General features: G+C 43.9%; 1 protein-coding gene and 1 pseudogene across 2 annotated transcripts in view; one reads left to right on the top strand and one right to left on the bottom strand.

The window, feature by feature from the left end:
• Positions 1–1,644: 1,644 nt before the first annotated feature.
• LOC116523072 lies at positions 1,645–2,192 on the bottom strand (annotated as a pseudogene).
• Positions 2,193–4,537: 2,345 nt separating this feature from the next.
• Positions 4,538–8,762, top strand: part of HNMT (histamine N-methyltransferase) — a 28,417-nt gene continuing 24,192 nt past the window's right edge. For both annotated transcript variants that reach the window (XM_032228824.1, XM_032228833.1), the window contains exon 1: positions 4,538–4,658. The gene's annotated coding sequence lies outside the window, so the exon portion shown is untranslated. The remainder of the gene's footprint in view (positions 4,659–8,762) is intronic.

Below are 8,762 nucleotides of genomic sequence, written 5' to 3'. Positions count from 1 at the left end.
CTCTACTGAGCAGCTGGAGCGTCACAGAGGCAGCGTGGAGGTGTCACAGAGATGTCGCGGAGGCGTCATGGAGCGTCGTAGGAGGTAACAACACTTGTGCACACTGCGCTGTGTGTGCAGGTGCTGCACGCATTCATGTAGTGGACGCCGGGCCCTGTTGTACTGTACCGGTTGCAACGGGACAAGGAACCCACCACTGCTGTGAACTGATGGTTTTGAGGTAGCAGTTTACATCAGCAGTGTATATTTCAACATGTTTAAGATTGAGAGTAACATTTTGAATGACTGATGCTATCTTTTGCGAATCCACCATATCACTTATATAAACTGGTTGTAATAGGCAATAAAGGGAATATATGAGCTCAATGTATTCCCGATTCCCTGTTTTTTCCCCTACATAATGACTCTGGAAAAAGATTTCCTTTGCTTGCTTAGAATTCCTTTGCTAGCCCTTTCTGGCACTTTTATTCTCTGCAAAAAAATGAGAGTGGTTTGCAGTTATGTTACTGTTTCTACAGTAACCTTTTGAAGCAGAGTCTCACAGATCAGATTTAAAGAGAAGGAAGGGAAAACACTTCATTCTGTTGGCAGCTTCTTTTAAAACACCGGAGGAGTTGCCAGGAACATAATGCCAACATACATGTGTAGTTGCCATCTGTCATTAAAATTGGAAGCTCTAGATCAGAGTGTCAAACTCGCGATATCACAGCAGCATCACATGACATATTGGTAGGGTGACCAGACGTCCCGAATTTGGCGGGACAGGCACGCCTTCTCATAATTTTTCCCGCATCCCGGGCCATTCCCAAAAGATCCCACTTAATTTTGGCGCCTTCTTCGACTCACTCCCCCGCCCATCCGTTGCCACTCGCATGGGCGGGGGAGCGAGCTCGTCTTTCCATCTCCACTTCCGGACAAGCCGTGGGAAAGCCTCCGCGAAAAGAGCCACCTGGGGCTGCCGCTTCTTCTCTGAACTCAGAGTAAGTGACGGGCGGGGCGAGTGAGCGGGCGGATGGTGGTGGGATCGCCGCCCGCTGCACTGCAGCTGACTCACCCCGGGCCGGGCGGGCTGGGAGGCTTTGGGCGTCCGGGCAGGAAGAGTGCGGAGGAAGGCAGAGCGGCGCTCAACGTGACTCTGCTACTTCTGCTGGAGGAGCCCCTAGATAGGGAAGGCGGGTGGTGGGGCGGAGCAAGGGAGCACAAGCAGCGGATCCTGGGCTCATATGCAGACAGAGCTCTCCAGGCACAGGAGCACTGGAAAAGTGCTCCGCTCATGCACCCACCGGGACGGAGCACACTCGCTCGCTCGCTCCAGCCCTGCCTGCCAGCACGCTAAAGTGCCGGCATGACTTTGAAGGGCTGGCTTGCCGCTTGCCTTCCACGTCTGCAGAAGGCAATCCAGCCCTTCAAAGTCATGGCCGGCAGTTTAGAACTCGGCCGCCATTCAGCGAAACATCTTTCACTGAATGGCGGCCGAGGGGCATGCTAAAGTGCCGGCATGACTTTGAAGGGCTGGCTTGCCGCTTGCCTTCGACGTCGGCCCGCGCGGAAGGCAATCCAGCCCTTCAAAGTCATGCCGGCAGTTTAGAACTCGGCCACCGTTCAGCGAAACATGTTGGGTGGGAGACAAGAAGGGGGCAAGCTTTATGCGGCTGGCATGGAGGTGGTGTTCGGCTCCGTCTGAACTCGGGTGCCGTTGTTGGCTTGAGAACCGCTCTCTTCGGTTCGCAAGGACGCGCTGGTTTCGTCTATTTCAGCAAACGCGGTGACGCTAACTGCGCCGACAGAAGCTACTGGTTGGCATGGGAAGACCCGGCTGTCTTGCCTCCACGACTTTAGTTGACACCGCCACTACTGGTGTTGCTTGTGCAAGGGAGGGATTCGGGACAGGACAAGGAGCAGCTGAACGCCTCTCTTAACCTGCTTTCGAGCACTGCCTGGGCAGAAAAGATGTGAGAGTTCTCCCCAACCGCTCCAAATTGGCTGGAGGAGGAGAAGGAGGTGGTGGTCGCTGATCCGCTGATGCTCAGATCCATTCCATTGTATTTGTATCCCCCGTAAGAGCCAGCGTGCATGTTGCCTGGATCTCTATAGGATCCATCCATGGATCTGCCGGCCCCATAATTTAACAGCTGATAGTCTGGGGCATTAGGGTAGCGTCCTGAGAACGAATGTACAAAGTAATAACTCATGTGGGTTTGTATCTTGGAGGGCTTGATTTGTGGGGTTTGTTGTGGTTATAGCCCCCGTGCTTGAGAATTTATGATGTATTAATGAGTTATAGCGGCGGTGCCTCCCCCTCCCCCTCCTCCGCTAGGAACACCTCAGCTGGGCAGGCAGGGGTGCTCAGCTTTGCCAGCTTCAGCTCAGCCGCAGCGTCGGTCAGCAAATTTTAAGAAGAGGCACTGGACAGCCGCTTGTCTAAAATGGATAGGATCTCCTGCTTGAGGGGGGGAGGACTAGAAGACCTCCAAGGTCCCCTCCAGCTCAATTATGATTTGACCAGAGCCCTGGTCAACAGTTGCAACACCGACATTGTGGAATGAAGGTTGCAATGGCCATTGCAAGCCACTAAATGGACTTTCCAGCCCCTGTTGTCTTTCTTAGAGAAGAATGCAGAATACCGGAGCTGGAGGTCATCTAGTCCAACCCCCTGCTCAAGCAGGAGACCTGATACCATTTCAGGCAAACTGTTGTACATTATCTTTTTCAAAACCTCCTGTGATGGATCACCCACAACTTCTGGAGGGAAGCCATTCCACTGGTTAATTGTCCTCACTGTCAGGAAATTTCTCCTTAGTTCTAGGTTGCTTCTCTCCCTGGTTAGTTTCCATCAATTGCTTCTTGTCCTTCAGGGGCTTTGGAGAATAGGTTGACCCCTTCTTCTTTGGGGCAGCCCCTAAAATATTGGAAGACTGCCATCATGTCACTCCTTCTTTTCTATAGACTAGAAATCCACAATTCCTGCAACTGTTCTTCATATATTTTATCCTCTGATCCCCTAATCATCTTTCTTGCTTTTCTCTGCACTCTTTCCAGAGTCTCCACGTCTTGAGACTGATTGATTGGTCGATCTCAAGTAGCTTCTATCCACCTCAAAGCCACAAAGTGTTTCCTCCAGGCTCTTATCACAGATCACTTACGTTACTAACTTATCAGCTGCAGTTATTCACTTAAGAACTGTGGCAAGAAAGGTGGTATAATGGGCTTAGTGACCAAAGTTACAATGGCATTGTAAAAAGTGACTGATTACCATTTTTCACACTTAGTGACCATTTTGACACTTAGCGACCGTTGCAGCATCCTCATGGTCACGTGATCAAAATTTTGATGTTTGGCAACAGTTACAATTTATATTTGTAAATTGTAGTTATGTTGAAATAAAAAAAATTACAATACTATTTTTGCGTTATATTAAAATTTTTGTTGTTCTGTATAAAATTTTTAATCAAGCCCCCCCCCCCCCCCGGGGCAAAGGTGTCCCTCTTTACCAATCTGAAAATCTGGTCACCTTACGTATTGGGACTTCCCCCCTTTGCTAAACTGGGTGTGGGTGTGGCCAGGGCATGACACATCCGGCCTGCGGGCTGGGAGTTTGACAGCCCTGCTGCTTTAGATGGTGATCCAGCACATTTCACTCACCAAGTGTAAATGACATGATCAGAGGCTGGAATCTGCTCAATTTGGTTCCCACTCTTTACTGACTGCTGCATCTCCTGCCCTTTCCCTGCTGCTTTGATCTGTCAGATGGGCTATTTTGGATTAAGGATCTAGTAGTTTGCCTTCAGTTATTTTCTTGACAGGTAACACATTTATTTATTTATTTATTTAGATCTTTTTTTTAATCTCACCTTCATTATTTTTACAAATAGCTCAAGGTTGTGGACATATCTAATATTCCTTCCTCTTCCTATTTTTTCCACAATGACAACCCTGTGAGGTGGGTTGGACAATGACTTGCCCAAGGTCACCTAGTTGGCTTTCATAGCTTAAACAGAACTAGAACTCATAGTCTCCCGGTTTGTTGACTGATGCCTTAACCACTACCTGAATATTTATATAGATAGGTTTTATTTTTCATTGTACTTTTAATTGTTCTCTACGAAAAAACACTGAATCAGTAAACTCTTACCTGAAACAAGGTATTGGGGAGAGGGAAGGGCTGTAGATGGAAGTAACAGAACAGAAAGTTAATGTTTACACTTTTTGAAACTATTTAAGCATTCTGATATGCTGCTTTTTTTTTCCATTTTACTTTTTGCCTGGACAGCAGAATGTTACAAGGTGGGGGGGAAAAATAAACCCATATTCTGCTGTGAAAGTAAGCACATTTTACTTTTGAAATTAAATGCCTGAAGCTGTATTCTCTCCATACAGTCATAAAAACAAGCAATGTCAGGATTAACCCAATTCAAAAATGAAAGTGGAGCAAGAGTTTTCAGTGTTCCGCTCCATTCAAGACCAGCCAGGGTTTTTTTTTTTTGTTGTTGTTGTTCAAAGCAGAAATCCAGTACTTGCCAAGACTGGGCTTCTGTGGGTGGAGATAGATTTAGCCTGTAAAAATGTACTTTGTCTGACACAGAATTCATTTCCTGCAAACTATTGTGACGTTTCAACAAATTGAAACTAGCAGCTCTGTAAGGACGAGACTTCTACAGGTAAGTACAAATGTTTGCAAATGTTGGTTTTAAAAGATAAAAAACTAAACTGAAACCAACAATGCATTTTTCCCAAAACTCTCTTTTTTCTTTCTCTGTTTTCTTGCCTACATTTCTATAAATAGGGAATCAGATCTAACTCGGTATTTTATGTTCTGTACTTTGAGCTATAATCCTGTGCTTGGAAATGAAACACAGTAACAGCTGCAAAATTCTTCTAAATTAAGACTCCGTCCTAGTGTTCCTTTGGACCAAAAAATCAATGTTGCATATTTCAGTCCATGACTACTGGATTACACTTACCCAGTGACTTAGTTCTGAGCTAATTTGAATATGATCTGGCTGTAAAATATTTGGTATACATTTGGATTAACAAAATATAATATTCATTGCCATCCTTGCCGTTAGAGATCATTGCTAAAGATTGTTCTGCATGTTTACATTTATATTTATAAGAGCCCTAATGGCACAGAAGAAGCATGGTGGTGCAGTGGTGAGAATGTAGTATTGCAGGCTAATTCTGCTGACTGCCAGCAGTTAGATCCTGACGGGGCTCAAGATTGACTCAGCCTTTCATCCTTCAGAGATCAATCAAAGGAGGATGCAGATGGTTGGGGGCAATATTCTGACATTTGTAAACCACTTAGAGAGGGTTGTAAAGTACTGTGAAACAGTATATAAGTCTAAGTGTTAGTGCTATATTACCTTGCATTTATATAACACATCAGACATGTGCTCCATGTGGCTAAAGTTAGGAAGCAAAGACAAGAAGTCTGCAAGTAAAATTATTGTTGCTACTAATAATACATGCAGCCCGATTTTTAAATGTAAGCTGCGGCAGACTAGATTAAATGTGCAAAGATGTAAAAAAAAGAAGCTTTGTTCATTTCTTTTGCCTCAAATCAAGAAATATTCAAACTCTGAATCATATATTAAAATAATCAAAACCATTTCAAATGTCATTCATTTGAGTCTTCCCAGAGACTACTTAGTAAAAGAATGTGTAAACATGGGCAGTATCATTGTTTAGAAGGGTTATTTATTCACCATGTATTGTGTAGGCTATGAAGTTTGCTTCTCATATATTTGAACTCCTTAGGGCTCCTTAGTGTTTCTGAATCTTGGCAACTTTAAGATATGCAGATTTCAACTCCCAACTGCCAATTTTGGAAATTGAAGTCTATATATCTTAAAGTTGCCAAGGTTGAGAAACATTGCCTTAGGGTATCATATAATTGTGACGTGTGTGTTTGTGTGGTTCTCTCAGTGGTGCCATAGGTGCTGCTGTCACAGTGGAGTGTGTGTGCAAAAACTAGCAAACAATTTCATTGTATACATGATATACAATGACAATAAACGCTTTGAATAAACACCAACTAGCAGTCAGAAAACATGAAAACTCCATAATTGCCATGGGAATGGACAGATTTAAGCATAGTTTCAACTGGTAAACTGTGAGCATCCTAGACCAAGCGAAAATACAAAAACACCAGGTAATTTCTGGAAGCAGGAACTCAGACAAATCAGCCATCAACAGGCACCTACAGATAAAGAACATTTGCATACCATTCAAAAAAGACAATTAAAAAACTAAAAAGGAAACAAAACATCTCCTCACCAGCAATCAACAGAGATTAACACCAGGATTGACACTAGACTAACAGTCTACCACTAGACCTAAAACAAGGAAGGAAACAAAAATCAAGAAACTACCAATTCAAACAAACAAACAAACAAACAAACAGTAAACAACAATCTGATCAAGGACTCACCAAACTACTTCCATCAATAGACAGAGCAAGCCACTTGTATATAAACAGAGAACAAAGTCCATTCCCTTCTAGCACTGATGATGTTACTTGGGTAATGAAACATCTGCAAGAAAATGATCAAATTTTAGAAAGCACCAAAGCCCCCACAAGGCCATAATCAGTTATACTCTGAAGGCCTTTGCATTCTAAGCCTCTAGCACATTTCTGTGACTGAAAAACTCGTCTTTCTGATGCCAGGAAAAGTAGTTTCATATACTGTACGTATAGACTTCAGTATTTATTTATTTATTTTTTGCAGTTTTTTGCTGTAATTTTTGTCTGGGATGCTGAGAAGGTTAAATAGTTAAAGTGTCCTCTTTAATGTGTCCCACCATTTGTCCTCTTTTCCAATTTTCCATGTCCTCATTTGCCTGTTTGGATATCTGGTAATCCTACCTTCAGATGTACTAATGGTATAGATTTCCAAATTCCCAGCCAGTTACACCATTGCAGATGTGGGATACTACCAGTTTAACAACCGGTTTGCTGAGCGTGTGCTTTGTGTGTGCTGTGCATGCATGCACAGTTTAAAGAAGATTTACCTTCTGGATTACTGTTTGGGAAGGAAAACAGCTGAGGCGTGGCAATTCACTCTGCCGTGCGACTCAGCTGAGAAAATAAAGATAGGTAAAGCACAGGGCAGGTGGGCCCACTTGCTCGTGGGAGCAAACTGGTTCACTCCCAGCTGACCTTCAGAACTACCAGTTCACCCGAACCGGTAGAATTCCATCCCTGCACTATTGCCACGGTGACTAGGGATCAAGGAGATTATATTGTAGTCCCCACATAGATGATGGACATTTAGTCAGAGAAGATTGAGACAGATAATAATACTGTGTTCTTTGGTTGCATTTGGTGTGTGTATTGTTTAAACTGCATGAGGAATTCCGGGCATGCAAATGGAAATGTAATTAATCTTGCCACTTTTGCTTTGAACCTGCCTTAGCCATTGTCCAAGCTGTTGTGAATATTGAGTTCAGTATTTGTGACTTCTCAGACAGAATCTGCTGGCAAGGCAATTATTAAGTTGAAGGTTCAGAGGAAAATGCTGACATGGGCCTCAGAAATGTTAGATGAGCAACGAACCTGCTGACTGAAAAGGACTGGTAGCAGAAGGCCCAAGGGGATGGAAGATGAGGGATAATCTCACTCAAGTTCTCAAGAAATACTGTACGAATAAGTATATTTTATCAGTAAAAGCAGAAAAAAGAAACAATAGTCCTGACTGACTGAGATCAAAGTGAAAGGATCACTGAGAATCAGGGGCGGGTTTGGGCTTGTGTTACTGCTGGTTTGCTGTGGGTGTGGGCGTGCTTGATGCATGCTATGCGCACATGCGGAGTAGTAAAAAACAAAGTGGCAATGCCTATGGCGCCGCTGATAGAACCGTTTCAGAGGAGTGTCTGGCCGAGTTACTATCTACTCAGTTGAACTGGTCCAAACCTGTAGGAAGCCACCTCTGCCAAGAATGTGTATCATAGAATGTACTGGATTAACAAGGCATGGGGTTTTCTTTTTTTCTTGGGCTGGTTGGAAGAAATAGAGAACTAAGGAATTTCAGAGTGAAGCTTTTCAGAGTTTTTTTTTAATTAATTTTATACTGCCTTTATTACTTTTTAACAAGGCAGCAAACCTTTATAATACTTCATTGTCCTCCTCTTCCTCCCCTCCAACGACCCTGTGAAGTGAGTAGGGTTGAGAAAGAGTGAGTGATTGGTCCAAGGCTACTCAACTGGCTTTCATTGCTAAAAGGGGACTAGAACTCACAGTCTCCTAGTTTCTAGGCCACCAGCTGAACCACTACACCAACCTGGCTCTTAGATACTTTAAAGAATAGCTCCATAGGAAGCAATTATATCAGACTTTTATGATATAATAAGAGTGACTTAAAAAGTTCTCTTAAGCCAGGTTCCCTACTATCATATTTTTCAGAGTATAAGATGCACCTTTCCCCCCCAAAAAGAGGGTGAAAATCTAGGTGTATCTTATACACTGAATACAGCATTTTTGGCCTACCGAAACCCCACCTCCTGTGCAAAAATGGACGTGCAGATGGTTTGGGAGGCTTGCATGGTGCTCCTGGGGGCTGGGAAAGGCAAAAACGAGTACAAAACAGGCTGTTTTTGCTTGTTTTTGCCTCCCCCCAGACCCCAGGAGCATTCTTCAAGCTTCCCAAAATTCTGCATGCCCTTTTTGGGGGGGGGGGGCAAAAAAAACGAGGCGTGCAGAGGGTTTAGAAGGCCTGCAGAGTGCAAAAACTTTTTTTAAAAAATTTACCTCTTCAAAATCATGG

Source organism: Thamnophis elegans, chromosome 1, assembly GCF_009769535.1.
Source record: "Thamnophis elegans isolate rThaEle1 chromosome 1, rThaEle1.pri, whole genome shotgun sequence".
NCBI lineage: Eukaryota > Metazoa > Chordata > Lepidosauria > Squamata > Colubridae > Thamnophis > Thamnophis elegans.
Note: the sequence above shows the minus strand (reverse complement) of the source record. Positions and strands in the feature narration are given on the sequence as shown.